Raw genomic sequence first — 17245 nt, 5'->3', positions numbered from 1 at the left:
ACATTCCTAAAGGAAAACTTCTCCACACACACACACACACACACACACACACACACACACACACACACACACACACACACACACACACACACACACACACACACACACACACACACACACACACACACACACACACACACACACACACACACACACACACACACACACAGAAGGAAGAAGACTGAATTTTAGAAACATTTGAACTAAAATAAAACTATTAAAGCTACAGTAGACGATCATTTTTAATCAGACTCAGGATCAATAAATCAAAGATCATTTGCCTGGAAAAAAAAAAAAAAAACTATGTAAACGGTTGAAATTTCTGCTCCAACGTTAATTCTGACCTTCACTGTAAACACTCTGATGGACATTGTTGGTTTACTGTATTGCATTGTGGGATGTGGAGTCCTGTAGGGACAATTTGAGCCCATTTATGCTTATTTTTACCCTTTTTCTGCAACTACACCAAACTTGACATATTTGTATTTGGCAATTTAACCTTTTTTGGAGCCAAAATGTCAAGGTCAAGGTCGCGTCAAGCGTCAAAAACCTAAATTTTCTTTATCTCTACCAATATTTATTGTAGACATTTGATGCTTACATCTATAAAAAGCTCATCTCAAGTGGAGTATTTTATTTACTTAGACTAAAGCTGTACGACCTACCAGTAAAAAGATTGGCAGGGGTCAAAGTTCATGACATCACAAAAAAACAAAGACTTTTTTCTCTATAACTTGGTCACACATTGACATACAGTGCTCAGACTGGTACCATTGAACAACATTTGCATTCAATGTGTGACCTTGACCTTTGCTCAAATCATATTTAAGGTCAAGGTCAGACTTCTGTTTGTCCTGCATTATTACTTTCAATTTCATTAGTAAAAAAAACAACTTGTCAACAAATCCAGATACAGGTTGTAAGGCGAATACATTAATCCATAGGAAATATAGATTATAAATAGTATAGAAACTATGGCTTTCACCATCCACAAAATGTGTCCACTAGGGGTGGGACCATACGCTGAGCTCACAATACGATACTTAAAGAAACTAAAAAATTTTTTCTTTATTCTATTTTTGCTTATTTTTACCATTTTTTTCTGTAACTACACCAAACTTTCCATATTTTAACCTATTTTGCCAGATTTTTGCTTCTTTTAATGCATTTTTGCTACATTATTCCCATTTCTGACACTTCTACATCACATTTCAAGTGTAGAAAAATATGTTTGGTAAGTGAGTTTTACGTGGTTTCTCTGAACGCACCACAAGCACCAGAATCACAGTATGTTATTTAGTGTTTAATAGGGGTGGGACGATACGCTCAGGTCACGATACGATATTTTTGAAAAGAAAAAAATAAGACAAAATTTTCACTAAAACAAAAACATTGGAAAAACTCACAAAAGTAAAACAAAACTACTAAACAAAAACTAAAATCACAAAAAACAGAAAACAATAGGAAAAAATGCATAAGATGTCAACAAAAATTACAAAGTGAAAATCAAAAAATATATAAAAATGACAACAAAAAACACAAAATTACAGCAATCTATTTAATCTTTGTCTAATTTTGTGCAAAAAAAAACAAAAAAACAACAGAAAAGGAAAACAAAAACACACAAAATTACTCCAAAATACAAAAGAATATCAGGAAAAAACTCACAAAAAGAACAACAAAAAATGAGAGAAAAATATGTTTAAGTGAATTTTTTCGTGGTTTCTTTGAACGATGCGTTCAACATAATACTGGTGTCAGAATCAACGCTTAGTAAATAATGTTAATTTTAAAGTTGGTCACGATATGATTTTTTTTTTTGAAAAGTTGTAAAAATAATATTCTATTTGACATTATTACCCATAATTCAATTCAAAGGCACAGCATTGGCGTTTCTTTGCAAAGTGATGCTTCGTTGACATTTTTACGGTATTTTAAAGGTCCAGTTTTATGAAAATGTCACTTTCTAATGGTTACAGTGATATACATTCATTTAGCCTCATTCAGAGGAACTATGGTAAAAAACTTCTGTTTCCTCCCTCTCTTGTTATTCCACATTTTGTAAAAAATCAGCTCCAAACGGGCGAGTTGGGTTTTTTCGCATCACATAGCGGAAACTCCTCCTGACAATCTGGCTCCTCCTACCCAATTAGAATGTGAGCTCCTCCCTCTCAAACAAACACTGTGGTTGAAGATACAGTATAATATATATTACACTTTGTCATACACGTAAAGCTACATACACAAAATGTGTTCTATGCATTTAACCCGTCCCTGAGGAGCAGTGGGCAGCAACAATGTAGCACCCAGAGAGAAGTTCCATTTTTAGTAGCCGTTATATTGCCTTGTTTCGCCTTTGACAGTGACTATCACCTAGAATGCACAATTCCTGAAATACGTAGTGGAAATGAGAAGAAAGCGACGTAGCTATAGCAGCTCCGGTGAGTGTTTGAAGCTGACTAACTCCGCACACACCCTGAAACAGTGTTTGTCTGACTCACAATCACAATAGCTGCTTAAATATCCATGTGTTTTCCTATAATGTGCAGTTTTTTAGCTGAAAACAATAACAAAAGTGTGTGGATAGCAAAAGAAAACTGCTAGTGATCAGCTGTTGTGTGATCATAGTTGGCTCACTCATGAATATGTATAAGTAGGCCACAAAACAGCCTGTTTTTAAAAAACTACTCAGAAAGTCACTATTCAGAGGTCTAAAACTCTGTAAAAACTTTAAATTCTATGTTGTTGGGAGAAAATTAGCAAAATACGAGACCTTTAAAAGTTGACGGTTTGATGCAGTCAGTTTATTTTAAGTCTGGTAAAATACTCAGGGATGTCCAGAGCTTAGGTGGTGGGCAGAATCATCGACTACTCTCTTTGTGGCCGACTTCTACTCTTACACATGTTCATAAATAATTCCTCACCCCTTTAGCACCGAAAGAATATCTGTAATATTATGTTAATATCTGTAAAAGTCAGGTTTTTCTATTAGCTCTGTCTGCTAGCATAGCATCTCTTCTTCAATGCACAGAATAGCTGCATCCCAACCAAACACTGGGTTACCAGCGCCCTCTGCTGGTCCAAACTAATATCTGGCGGCTGCAACTGAAGGAAAACAAATATTCTCTCTAAATATTTCCACAATAATATAATAAATCTCAACATTCACAACTTTGCTGATTTCAACTAAATTAAATAAACATGATCTTTAAGAACAAAGAAAAGAGTCGCTGGTAAGAATAATTCACAGAACAAATTTGAAAAAAAGTTGATTTTGAAGGAGTTTTTAATTCTTCTGTATGCGTCCAGGGTACTGGGTTACAAGTATGTAAGGTATATGTAAGATATTATGAGACCATACTGGCCCCATACTACTGCTATACTATAAGTTGGTACATTTTCAACTGGAAAGTGTTAAACTGATAATGACGCTCAATTCTTTATCATCGTTACCATGGATACCAGATTTCAACTTGTAAATGCATCATGTAAACAAAAACTAGGTGAGAAAATACATCATGCTAAAAAGTGCTACAAAAAAGACAGAAGAAAAGCCATAATTACATTAATATAATGCACCAAAAACCACCATATAGCATCAGTTTTGCTAAACTATCCAGAGGGGGCACGCCCCCCCGACCCCCCCTAGGCATCGGTGCAGAGCGGTGGCATGTTTTAGCCTTCAACTTTTTTTCTGACGTCTCTAAACACTGAAATGTTGTTTCCTCAAACATCCAAACGTGCTCCATCCTTTAGTTTCCACTGCCCTCGAGCAAGTCAGCACCAGTTTCACTCTGATATCCTGACCTTTGACCTTGTAAATACACTTTTCCCACCATCGATTCACTAAACGTGCAACAATCACAACAACCACATCACGCACGTCGACCTTTGACCCCCGGCCTCCGCCCACTCACGAGCGCTAAGTTTATTTAATTGATTTAAAAAGATCACTTCATTCACAGACAAACTACCAGGGTTTATAAAACACAATGTTGTGGTTTTAACATTGAATTTATGTAACAATCACGTGATAAAAGGAAAAAGTCCTAAAGATTTTCAAAACTAATCCATAATTAATGAATATATTAATCAGAATCCCCTCCAAAGTGTGATGTCATCTTCTAAGGCCTGAGGCAGTGATTCCCAACCAGGGGTATAGGAGCTCACTGTGGGGGGCACCCAGAAACAGCTCTCAATTCATTTCAAAATAAAAGGAAAACAATCCTGGTTCCCTGTTAAGCCAATGTTTGGAGAAAATTAACACAAACTAACAATAATATTGCTCAATTAAATACTGTAATTTCTTGTAATTTAGAGTAGAAATATTAACAGATGCTGTAGAGGTCATTTCATAACACTTCTGACATTAGGAGACAATAATTAGAATATTTATAATTGTTTTTTATTATTAATTATTCCATTTATTTTACATTTAACTTAAAATTTTATAATTTATTTTTGTTTCTTAATCAAATGTATAATTATCATCTATTTCAAATGTAATTTATTGATTTTTTAATTAATTAATATTTAGTTTTTTAATCAAAGGGTTTAATAATTCCTATTTATTTGAAATCAACTTTATAATTGTATTAATTTATTTGATATTAATTATGTATTTCTTTTTAATAAAAATATATGATCTATTTTTTAAACAAATGTATTATTTATATTTATTTTACATTTAATTTATAAATGTAATTAATACTTAATATTTAGGTTTTTAATCACATTTATTATTTATTCATATATAATTTACATTACGTTTATAATTTTATTATTTAATTTAGTATTAATATTTAGTTTTTTTCATCAAATGTATTATTTATTTTACATTTAGTTCATAATGTTAATAATATTTCATTTTTATTAATATTTATTTTACATTAATTTTTTATGAAATAATTTAATAACTTTGTTTTGTGAAAACAAAATATACTGAAAACTGTGTGTGATTTACATTAAAAAATGTAAAGTTCCTGAACATTTCCACATGTTACAGTCGATAAACAACTAATGAAGTTCTTTCTAAAAGCTGCAGTGATGCAGAAAATAAACAATATAAGTTAGAAGAAGAATAAACTGCACAAAGTTAAGAGAATAAAATGTTCCGAGAGAGAGAGAGAGAGAGAGAGAGAGAGAGAGAGAGACGGTGTTTGGTTATGGAGCAGACGCAGCAGCAGACTGTAGCCCAGACTGTAACAAGATGGCGGCGCCGTGCGTAGTAATAGTAACAATGTGAGTCCAGACACAGAGTGGTGAGCGTGAGTCGCTCAGGGCTCCGTCGATGCCAAGTCAGACACAGATTTGGAACCAGACGTCAGAGCTTTTCCAGAGAAGCTGTGATAGGTTCAGGGACGTCAGGAACAATGGAATGGTTGCTGCAGCGCTGCAGTGATGGGGAACAGGAAGAGTGGGGGGGGGGGGGGGGGGTACAGGAGGTAGAGACACCTGCTCTCACACACACACACACACACACACACACACACACACACACACGACCAGAAACGGGCTTATCACAGGTTTATCACACAAAAAATTATTGCATCTGATCTGAGGGTCACATGATCAACATTCATGTCAGCATTAAAATAATGACCAATCAGAGCACACTCATTTTATGTATTTTTATTCTGTGTATTTTTACTGTAATTTTTCTCTAATTTCTTATGTTTTGTCATTTTGTGTTTGTTGTCATTTTCGATATTTTCCTCTCGTGTATGTTTTTGTAACACAGCATTGTTTTTATATATGTTATGTTTATATTCTGTTTATGTATGTTATATGTTATATATGTTTATATTCTGTTTATGTTTGTTATTTGTTTATAATCTGTCTATATGTTACAATTATATTCTGTTTATGCATGTTATATATGTTTATACTCTGTTCATGCATGTTTTATATATTTATATTGTGTCTATGTTATAATTATATTCTGTTTATTAGTACATTTAATTGATTATATATCAATGCATGTTGTATATTATATATATATTCATTATAAAAAAGGAAATAACAGTAATATTGTAATGAATCATGGGGTGATATGGGTGTCAAACCAATCTTTATGTAATTTGTTTTTATTTTAGTTTGAAAATAAAACACTAAATAAGGTAATTTAATGTGTGGTTTAGAAAGTTTGTCCTCATCTGAACTCTTCTTTGAACTCACTGAGTGACTAGAACTGATGCCCTAAAAAGATAAATATATTATTCTGCTACAATAATAACTACAGCGATGATGTAATGTAGTGGAGTTTGTCTTTGTGGCTAAAAATGGAAGCAGAGCATCTGCTGCTTTGCTGTTAGCTAAAAGCTAAAAACTAACATCTCATTCTCTGTCTGTAGAGCTACCAGATGTTAGCATTGAGTGTGTAACTAAACAATGCTAACATTGAAATAATAATTACACTTATCTATATTCATTTTGTTTTCACGAGTGATTAAAATAGAGGTGAGGTTTGAAACCTGATATTCTAAAGATGCTTTAAGTTGGGATTAAAAGGAGAAACGAGCTATAAAGGACATAAAACGATGGTGAAACGCTGATTAAACATTGAATAATAACAATAAAAATAGAATAAAAACAGGCAGATGTCGTTACGTGTCATTTTCTAAACTCTGTTATTACTGACACAACAACGCCACGCTGACACAGAAAAGCTCACAACTAGCAACAGTTAGCTCACAGTTAGCTCACAGCAAGCAACGGTTAGCTCACAGCTAGCACATAGCTAGATCATAGCTAGCAACAGTAAGTTCACAGCTAGCTCATAGTTAGCTCACAGTTAGCTCAGAGCTAACAGCAGTAAGTTCACAGCTAGCACACAGCTAGCTCATAGTTAGCTCACAGCTAGCAACAGTAAGCTCACAGCTAGCACAAAGCTAGCTCAAAGTTAGCTCACAGGTAACAACAGTAAGTTCACAGCTAGCACACAGCTAGCTCATAGTTAGCTCACAGCTAGCAACAGTAAGCTCACAGCTAGCACAAAGCTAGCTCATAGTTAGCTCACAGCTAGCAACAGTAAGCTCATAGTTAGCTCACAGCTAGCAACAATTAACTCACAGCTAGCACACGGCTTGCTCATAGTTAGCTCACAGCTAGCAACAGTAAGCTCATAGTTATCTCATAATTAGTTCACAGTTATTATTATTATTACTATTATACATCAGTTTTATACAGTGCTTTTCTGGGTACTCAAAGTCGCTTTACAAAGAAGGGAGCAGTGTTGGGGGGTCGGTGCCTTGCTCAAGGGCACCCCGGCACCTCTGTTCTTTTGGTCCGTACTGGGACTTGAACCGGCGACCCTCCGGTTCCCACCCAATTTGCTTTCAGTGGAAAATTGATAATTGTAATTTTAGTTGTAATTGGATGCCCGTCACTGTAATGGTAATTGAAATGTAATTGAAAATGGATCATTTAGGACGAAATTGTAATTAAAAAATGTAATTAAACCCAAACCTGTAGTACTAGTAAACGAAAACTTGTTTTTGTACTAGTAAATGTTTTTGGTGCACTATTAGTGTGAGTAATAGTACAAAATCCTCTACTAGTACACAGTGTATTACTAATATGTTACTTGTAAAAACCCGAAGGTTTACTAGTACTACTAGTGACACAAAATTGTCAAATAGTTGATTTTCTCACTAGTAGTAGTAGTAGTATAGTCTAAATATTAACTAGAAGTACTAGTAGAAAGTCTAAATATTCACTAGTAGTACTATTAGTAAAGTCTAAATATTCACTAGTAGTACTAGTGGTAAAGTCTAAATATTCACTAGTAGTACTATTAGTAAAGTCTAAATATATCACTAGTAGTACTAGTAGTAAAGTCTAAATATTCACTGGTAGTACTAGTAGTAAAGTCTAAATATCCACTAGTAGTACTAGTAGTAAAGTCTAAATATAAACTAGTAGTACTAGTAGTATAGTCTAAATATAAACTAGTAGTACTAGTGGTAAAGTTTAAATATTCACTCGTAGTAAAGTGTAAATATTCACTATTAGTACTAGTAATAAAGCCTAAATATTCACTAGTAGTATTAGTAGTATAGCCTAAATATTCACTAGTAGTACTAATAGTATAGTCTAAATATTCACTAGTAGTACTAGTAGTATAGTCTAAATATAAACTAGTAGTACTAATAGTAAAGTCTAAATATTCACTAGTAGAACCAGTAGTATAGTCTAAATATAAACTAGTAGTACTAGTGGTAAAGTTTAAATATTCACTCGTAGTAAAGTGTAAATATTCACGATTAGTACTAGTAGTAACGTCTAATGATTCACTAGTAGTACTAGTGGTAAAGTCTAAATATTCAGTATTAGTACTAGTAGTAAAGTCTAAATATTCACTAGTAGTACTAGTATAGTCTAAATATAAACTAGTAGTTCTAGTAGTAAAGTCTAAATATTCACTAGTAGTACAGTCTAAATATAAACCGGTAGTAAAGTTAAAATATTCACTAGTAGTAAAGTCTAAATATTCAATAGTAGTACTAGTAGTAAAGTCTAAATATTCACTATTAGTACTAGTAGTAAAGTCTAAATATTCAATAGTAGTACTAATAGTATAGTCTAAATATTCAATAGTAGTACTAGTAGTATAGTCTATATATTCAATAGTAGTACTAGTAGTAAAGTCTAAATATTCACTATTAGTACTAGTAGTGAAGTCTAAATATTCACTAGTAGTATAGTCTAAATATTCAATAGTAGTACTAGTAGTAAAGTCTAAATATTCACTAGTAGTATAGTCTAAATATTCACTATTAGTACTAGTAGTAAAGTCTAAATATTCAATAGTAGTACTAGTAGTAAAGTCTAAATATTCACTATTAGTACTAGTAGTAAAGTCTAAATATTCAATAGTAGTACTAGTAGTAAAGTCTAAATATTCACTATTAGTACTAGTAGTAAAGTCTAAATATTCAATAGTAGTACTAGTAGTAAAGTCTAAAATTTCACTATTAGTACTAGTAGTATAGTCTAAATATTCAATAGTAGTACTAGTAGTAAAGTCTAAATATTCACTAGTAGTACTAGTGGTAAAGTCTAAATATTCAGTATTAGTACTAGTAGTAAAGTCTAAATATTCACTAGTAGTACTAGTATAGTCTAAATATAAACTAGTAGTTCTAGTAGTAAAGTCTAAATATTCACTATTAGTACTAGTAGTAAAGTCTAAATATTCAATAGTAGTACTAATAGTATAGTCTAAATATTCAATAGTAGTACTAGTAGTATAGTCTATATATTCAATAGTAGTACTAGTAGTAAAGTCTAAATATTCACTATTAGTACTAGTAGTGAAGTCTAAATATTCACTAGTAGTATAGTCTAAATATTCAATAGTAGTACTAGTAGTAAAGTCTAAATATTCACTAGTAGTATAGTCTAAATATTCACTATTAGTACTAGTAGTAAAGTCTAAATATTCAATAGTAGTACTAGTAGTAAAGTCTAAATATTCACTATTAGTACTAGTAGTAAAGTCTAAATATTCAATAGTAGTACTAGTAGTAAAGTCTAAATATTCACTATTAGTACTAGTAGTAAAGTCTAAATATTCAATAGTAGTACTAGTAGTAAAGTCTAAAATTTCACTATTAGTACTAGTAGTATAGTCTAAATATTCAATAGTAGTACTAGTAGTAAAGTCTAAAATTTCACTATTAGTACTAGTAGTATAGTCTAAATATTCAATAGTAGTACTAGTAGTAAAGTCTAAATATTCACTAGTAGTATAGTCTAAATATTCAATAGTAGTACTAGTAGTATAGTCTAAATATTCACTATTAGTACTAGTAGTAAAGTCTAAATATTCACTATTAGTACTAGTAGTAAAGTCTAAATATTCAATAGTAGTACTAGTAGTAAAGTCTAAAATTTCACTATTAGTACTAGTAGTAAAGTCTAAATATTCACTAGTAGTATAGTCTAAATATTCAATAGTAGTACTAGTAGTTCTAATGTAAATGAAGTATGAGGTATTGGAACCAAATCCAGCTCTCTGATTGGTTGGAATATTTTTAGAAGCCAATAGAAACCCTGAATTAGCTTGTCCCCGCCCCCTATGTTCACTAGTGCTCATGTGCACTAGTGAACATAAATTGAGTACTAGTAGAGTTTAACTAGGGTTAATGTCACATGAATTCATATTTACTGTTCATTTGTAAACAAACAGAATGTTAAACAGCAACTAAAGTCAATTCAATAATAACAGTATAATCTGGTATCCTATGATCTAATAATAAAACATCAAACAGCTCACACATGCATGTCTACAATAGAACACATCAGGTAGAAGCTAGAACATGTTTCGAGGAGTTCTCATGAGGTCAAACACAAGTGTACTGAGCTTTCAGAGTTACGCTCTCACTGGTACTTTGTGCTGCTCTCAAGATAATTAAAGCACCAGGAGGACACGGAACGCATCCATGACAATTCTCATGTTAGCATAACGCTCATCAGGGCCTCCGATTGAAAAAAACATTATTCACGTTCAATAAATTCTTTTTATTTGTCTTTCTTTAAAATCCCAAACGTGACACGGAAACGTCTCACATGCATGTTTTGGGACAATATCACATTTACACACTATTTTACATCAGAAAATGAGCGATTTAATGTCTATAAAGTGTAAAAATCAGAAAACATGTAACAGATCGTCTAGTGCAGGGGTTCTCAACCTTCTCAGACCACGGGGACCCCCAAAATAAAGGTCCCAGACAGCGGGGACCCCCACTGTAGCTGAAGGTGGTTGAACACAGACATGAACATTGGAGAAAGGACCATCTATAAGGGGGAATAAAGGGGAGATTTTTGGGGTCCATCCATAAAGTCAGTAAAATGATGGTCTATTGTTCTATGAATCTGTGATAACCACATTTATTTATTCATCTGAATAATATCCACTGTTATCCAGGAATGTTTATTATTATTATTATAGTCATCTTAAAGATGGAAATCCTGGTTTTAATCACTAATAAAATGGGTTCAAAGTGACCAAAAATGGTAGAAAAAGTGGTGAAATGGGATTTTAAAAACAGAAAAAGTGGTAAAAAGGATTCAAAGTGTCAATATTGGCTTAAAAGCAGCAGAAATGGGGAGGTTTGCAGAAATGTCATTGAAAAAGTAGAAATAATTAGTTTAAACTGGCAAATAATGGGCATAACAAATGGTGAATGTGGTTAAATTGGCAAAAATAAGCATGAAATATGGTGTAAAGAGGTTAAAAGTGACAATAACGGATCAACATATGTAACATTAGGTGGAAAAAGTGGTGAAAAGGGATTTTAAGTGATGAAAATATCTTGAAAGTGGAAAAAATGTGCAGAAAAGGCTTTGAAATTTGGCAAGAAAAAGTAATGAAAACAGGTTTAAATATGGTGGGTTTGGTGTAGTTGCAGAAAAAAGGTAAAAATAAGGAAAAATGGGCTCAAATTGTTCAAAAAAATATTCTTAGTTTCTTGAAGGCATTTGGTGACCCCCTCCAAGTGTCTCACGACCCCAAATGGGGTCCTGATCCCAAGGTTGAGAATCCCTGGTCTAGTGAGTGAAAATGAATGCAGGGCTTCATCTATTAATATTTGGGTTCAGATTATGATTGGCTGACTGCATTCAAATGTAATCAAAGGCTATGGTTTATGTGACGGTGTAGTAGCTGAACTGGTGATCATGTTACCTGGTGACACGTCACAGTAGAAACATCTAAAATCGCACAAATGTGCAGAATTTCTCTCGGGTTGGAGGTAATTTAAGGTTTTATAAATAATGTTTTGGGATCATGTCACACATTTCTATGGGATTTTTACTGTTAAACAGCTAGCTGAGGGGTTAGCATTGTGGCTAACGTCGCTCTCCTGTTTACATAAATCATCTGAAGGATATAAAATGTCAAATTAATAACATTAGTTGACAATGTATCATGTTTGGCACGGTTTCAGCAAGTTTATTAGTCAGTAAAGTCATCAAAACAGGTAAAGATGAAAAAACGGAAAAGTATAACGTGACGCAGAAATATGTAAACCACGTGTCAAAATCATGGCCCGGGGGCAAAATCCAGCCCTTTGAAAAGTCCAATTTGGCCCACAAGAGAAAATAAAAATGAAAGAGAAAACAAAAATAATTGTTTAAACGAATATTTGCAAGGGCTCAGTTTTTTTTAAATTTTAAACTGTTGAAAACTCAAAATTCTTACAAAATCCTTCAATTTTCCTCAAATTAAGACAAAATATTTCCCTTAATTAAATAGAAAATGGTCTCTAAATATAAGAAATTTAAATTTGTCCAATTCAGCCCGCAGAAATAAGTAAAAATGACAGAAAACATTAATGGTTGTGTAAATTACCAAATAATTCAATTGTAGATATCTCACCAATACAGAAATTCAATGAAACTCCACAATATTTATCAGTTTTCCTTATGTTTATTTTACAAGATAGATGTCATTTAAATAAAAATTGGTCACAAAATAAAGGAGATTAAAGTGAAGCTCCTGCAGGGACTGATATCTGTCACTTATTGCTTGGATAGTGGATATATCACATGATTACAGTCATTTTTAATGTCAAACTGTTGAAAAAAAACTCTGAATTCTTACAAAATCCTTCAATTTAATTTTATGTATACGTACAAGTGCAATAATGTTGAAATTACTCATTTTTCTACATAAAATCTGTGGCCCACTGAGATCAATCTGCTCCGTATTTGGCCCCTGAACTAAAATGAGTTGGACCCCCCCTGATGTAAACCCTGGAACGTACTTTGGTCCATTTTGAAACGTAAAATCGGAGGCCCTACTTTGTGACGTGCGAGTGTAACACGACACTCCCTGTGGGCGTAACTTTAGTCACAAACTATTCATTCATTCATTCATCGTGACCAACCACGAGCAGCGATAGTATCGTTTTGCAGCTCGAGTGGACGCCGCAGTCACGTGTCCCTCATACCCACATTCCACTGACCCCCCCCCCCCCCCAAACATACTCTGTCTCCACTCTGAGCTCAAATCCTTCATATCCTGTAAAATTCCTTCATTTCTACCTCATATCTGCGTTTTCGTTGACCAGGAAAGGCCGCGCTGCTCCACCAGCTCCCGTTCAGTGTTCGCTGCTGTTTCCTAAACGTTTTTGGGGGTCACAGAGATGAGTGAGCGCCCCTCGCAGCTCCCGAGAACCCAACCCGTGCACATGACAAGCACAACGTCACAAGTTAGGGTCTCAGGGAGTGAGAGAGGTACAGGTCTGTCTGTCTGTCTGTGGAGCCAACATGGCCGACACACAATGGAAGCAGACGACGACTCACGCAGTCCATGGCGAGGGGGTCAGCGCGCGTTGCACCAGCACCTGTGTGTTAGCGTTAGCTCGCATTAGCCGTCGCTCTAAGCTGATTAGTGGGAGAATGTGGATGAACTCTCACTGTACTCGTCATGGTTCCGTCCCCTGCTGCTGCTGCTGCTGTGGTCACATGACGCTCATTAGCACATGTTGTCCATACGCTGGATGGACTGTGATGCAACAATAGCAAAACATCTTTGATTTATTTATGTTTTTTTTTTTTTTTTACAGTCAAAATGTCTGCGTCAGGAGGATTTCCCTGAGGTGACAAAGGTACGAGGACGCCATGGAGTCAAATGTCCTGCAGGTTGAGAGGAAGGAGAGGAAAAGCAGAGACTCACCCAGCTGCCGCAGTCCGAGACGACGCCCGAGCCACGACAAACGAGACGAGAAAGGAGCTGATGAACGTAGAAATCTCTCTCTCTCACACACACATGGCTGCAGCAGCACATCATCACCACTGCTGCTCTGTCTCGCCGTCTGCTGCTCAGACATGCAAGACTGTACGTGCGCACACACACACACACACACACACACACACACACACACACACACACACACACACACACACACACACACACACACACACACACACACACACACACACACACACACACACACACACACACACACACACACACACACACAGCTGAGGTGAAAGGGTTAAAGTAGGTGAAACGAGCGAGAAACAAAAAAACAAAAAAAAACGAGTGCAACCAAAGCTTTAAAACAAAAATGTCAAACTAATTTCAGTTCAGAACAAACTCGAGGCCTGGGGGCCAAATCCGGCCCTTTAGACCATCCAATTCGGCCCGCAGAAATAGGACTGCACAATTAATCAAATTTTAATTGTGATCATGATTTTGGTTGCAACAAATAAATGAACCTGATCGTCTACAATGTTTACATTTAAAATACGGGCTCTGCACTCTGACTGATATCTGTCACTTATTGTTTGATAGTGAATATATCACATGATTACAGTCATTTTTAATGTTAAACTGTTGGAGAAAAAAAACCCTCAAAATTCTTACAAAATCCTTAAATTTTCCTTAAATATTACGTAATATTTGCTTTAATTAAATAGAAATTGGTCACAAAATCTAAGAAATTTAAAGTGAAGATCCTGTTGGAACTGATATCTGTCACTTATTGCTTGAATATTGTTGTTTTCTTACATATTTTGTATTTTATTAATACGCTGAAGTGTAAACTAGGGCACAATAATATTGAAATTACTCATTTTCCTGGATAAAATCTGTGTCACACCTGAGATCAAACTGCTCCATATTTGGACCCTGAACTAAAATGAGTTTGACCTTAAGTGGCCTACAAATTATTATTATTATTATTATTATTACTACATTAATGTGCTGGTTTGCACTTCCACATATAAATGATATAATAATAATAATAATAACAACAAAGTATGTGAGTACATCAGGCCCTGCAGGACTACCTGATTTTTGGGGATTTGGGGAAATTTTGTGGAATAATTTGGAAAAAATGTGCCAAATTCTTTAAAATATTTGACTTTTTTTCAACAATTACAATAAAAATAAAAATAAAAATGACTGTCATGTGATATAAGAACTGGAAAACTGAGCTCTGCAAATATTGTGGATTTTACTGTAATGTTTGTATTTGGAGGGGCTGATATATCTACAACTAATTTAATTGGTAATTTACAAAACGTTTCATGTTTTTTCTGTCATTTTTAATTTCTCAAACAGGCCGAATACGACGCTCTCAAGGGCCGGATTTGGTCCCCAGGCCTCGAGTTTGACACGTACTTAAAAACGTACAAACGGAAGCAGATAAAGGTGCAGCGAGGTGAGTTGTGAAATAGGGCTGTTCGATAAATCGAGATTTAAATTTTGGTGATTATAAAAAATTACAATAATGCCTATATGGATATATACATATTTTTTATAGCTTATTTTGTTTTAAAATACTTCTCAGAGCATCATGAAATGCTCAGATGGATGGATTTCTGAGTGCGTTCTAACTCAGACCTTCACCTAAACACGCCACACTACAGAACTCACTCACACGTGCTGTCCTTTAGAAAAGAAAAGGCCAAAAGTGGCACACATTTAGCAACTGTTTAGTAATAAATGTGCTTTTGTGGCAGCAAATTTAACCCTTTTCTGGTCAGACTTCATTTGAAATTATTGAGATTTATATCGTACACTGAGTTTTTGGTCCGTATCGCCCAGCCCTAGCGTGACACGTGAACGACGTGAACGAAAAGGTGGAAAAGCCGACGGGGCCTGCGCTGCACGGCTCGTGCATGTGTGCAGCCGCTGGCGGCATCGTTAGATGGAAAAAGGAGAGTGAAGGAGATGGAGAAAGAATATTCATATTAAATCAGCGTTTTAATTTCCCACAGACATGAACGCACTAGAACTAACTCACAACAACACCAGCTCTGATTGTAATAGTAAAGCAGGACGAGTAAGAGGAGTTAAAAAGTGGATCTTTGTAGCGCCTGTTGCTTTAATCCCTCTGCGCTCGCCTTCCTTTCACTGGGACTGAGACGGCCATCGTCGTCACCCCCCCTCCCCGGGTCCATCTATCTCACCTTCTCTTTTTTCTCTTTCCTCACTCTATCACAGCTCTGTGTCAAACAGCAGCAGCAAAAACAGCAGTGGAGAAGAGAAGGAAAGAAAGAAAGACATAAATGTCATCGCTCCAACAGCTGAAATGACTTCAGACAGAGAAAGATGAGGAGAAAAGCAGTGAAACTACGTTTTTTTGTTCTTACGGTGTTTGTTGTTCCAAAAGCTCCTTTTCATTGAAGAAAAAAGAATCGTCCATTCGGCAAGTCCTGTATTCTGTTCCCGTGTCTCCCCCCGCGTGTGTGTGTGTGTGTGTGTGTGCGCGAGTGACGGCGCTGTTACAGCGTACACTCGCTGGGAGAGAGGGTGGGAACAAGAGGAGGAAAGGAAAGGAAAGGAGGGCGCACAGGAGAGAGAGAGAGACGAATACTTCAGTGTCCGCTGCGTTTAAAGCGGCAGAAAAAGAAGAAGAAAGGGGTGAAATGTACAGAAGGGTGGGGGGGTGGGGGGGGGGGGCTTCATCATCAGGACACAAAGCTACAACCAGTGACAGCAGAGGAATGGTCTGTGTGGTCCCGCTATGTTCCAGTGTTTAATGGATCTCTCTCTGTGTGGTCTTTATTATTTTAATCACACACGTCTTATTCTCCAATCTAAGATTTAACGTATTTCACTAAAATCATCTCTTTGTGTCACAGAAATCACTATGAAACCGTTGGCTTCAGTGCGAGGCCTTCGTGTCGTTTCTATTTTTAGTTTTGCTTCCTCTCTCCCCGCGACACAAAGAAACTGACACTGGGACAGAAAAATCAGGCTATTTTAAGACGGTTTTCTTTCCAGAGACAGAAAAAAACCGTCATTTTGATTTCACAATAAGAGCAAGTGAGTGAGTCCAGTGTGTAATCTATCAACGATCAATAGGGCCAACGTTTTTATTTCATTTTGTGGTGGCGAAAAACAGACGGAAAAAACTAATTCACGTTCCGAAACGGAAGAATAGATTTTTTTTTTTATTCTCTTTCTTTATTTAAAATTAATAAAATAAACACAGAAAATTCCTCACATGCATTAATTTTTTAGGAAAAGAAAATATTTACGCTATTTTACATCAGAAAAAAAAATGAACAAATGTGTCCAACTCTGCCCATAATTCACCATCTATAGCCACGTGTTACGGTTTAAGTAGTAATCGTGTTATCATGTGACTGAAATGAACGCAGATCTTCATCTGAAATGTGTTTTTAATGTTTTGGTTCAGGTTATTATGACTGCATTTAAATGTGAAAAGGCTCTGGTTTAAAGTCAGGTTTAGCTGATGGTGTACTAACTGAACTGGTC

The 17245-nt window shown here is 35.2% G+C and overlaps 1 long non-coding RNA gene across 1 annotated transcript in view; it reads right to left on the bottom strand.

Annotated features, from left to right (window-relative positions):
* Positions 1–4958: 4958 nt before the first annotated feature.
* LOC114476233 (uncharacterized) overlaps positions 4959–17245 on the bottom strand; it is a 59114-nt gene continuing 46827 nt past the window's right edge. The window contains exon 3 of the long non-coding RNA XR_003675549.1: positions 4959–5454. This is a non-coding gene — a long non-coding RNA (uncharacterized LOC114476233). The remainder of the gene's footprint in view (positions 5455–17245) is intronic.

Source organism: Gouania willdenowi, chromosome 14 (assembly GCF_900634775.1).
Source record: "Gouania willdenowi chromosome 14, fGouWil2.1, whole genome shotgun sequence".
In the NCBI taxonomy this organism is placed as follows: domain Eukaryota; kingdom Metazoa; phylum Chordata; class Actinopteri; order Blenniiformes; family Gobiesocidae; genus Gouania; species Gouania willdenowi.
The sequence above is the reverse complement of the archived record's forward strand: the minus strand, read 5'-3'. Positions and strand labels throughout refer to the sequence as shown.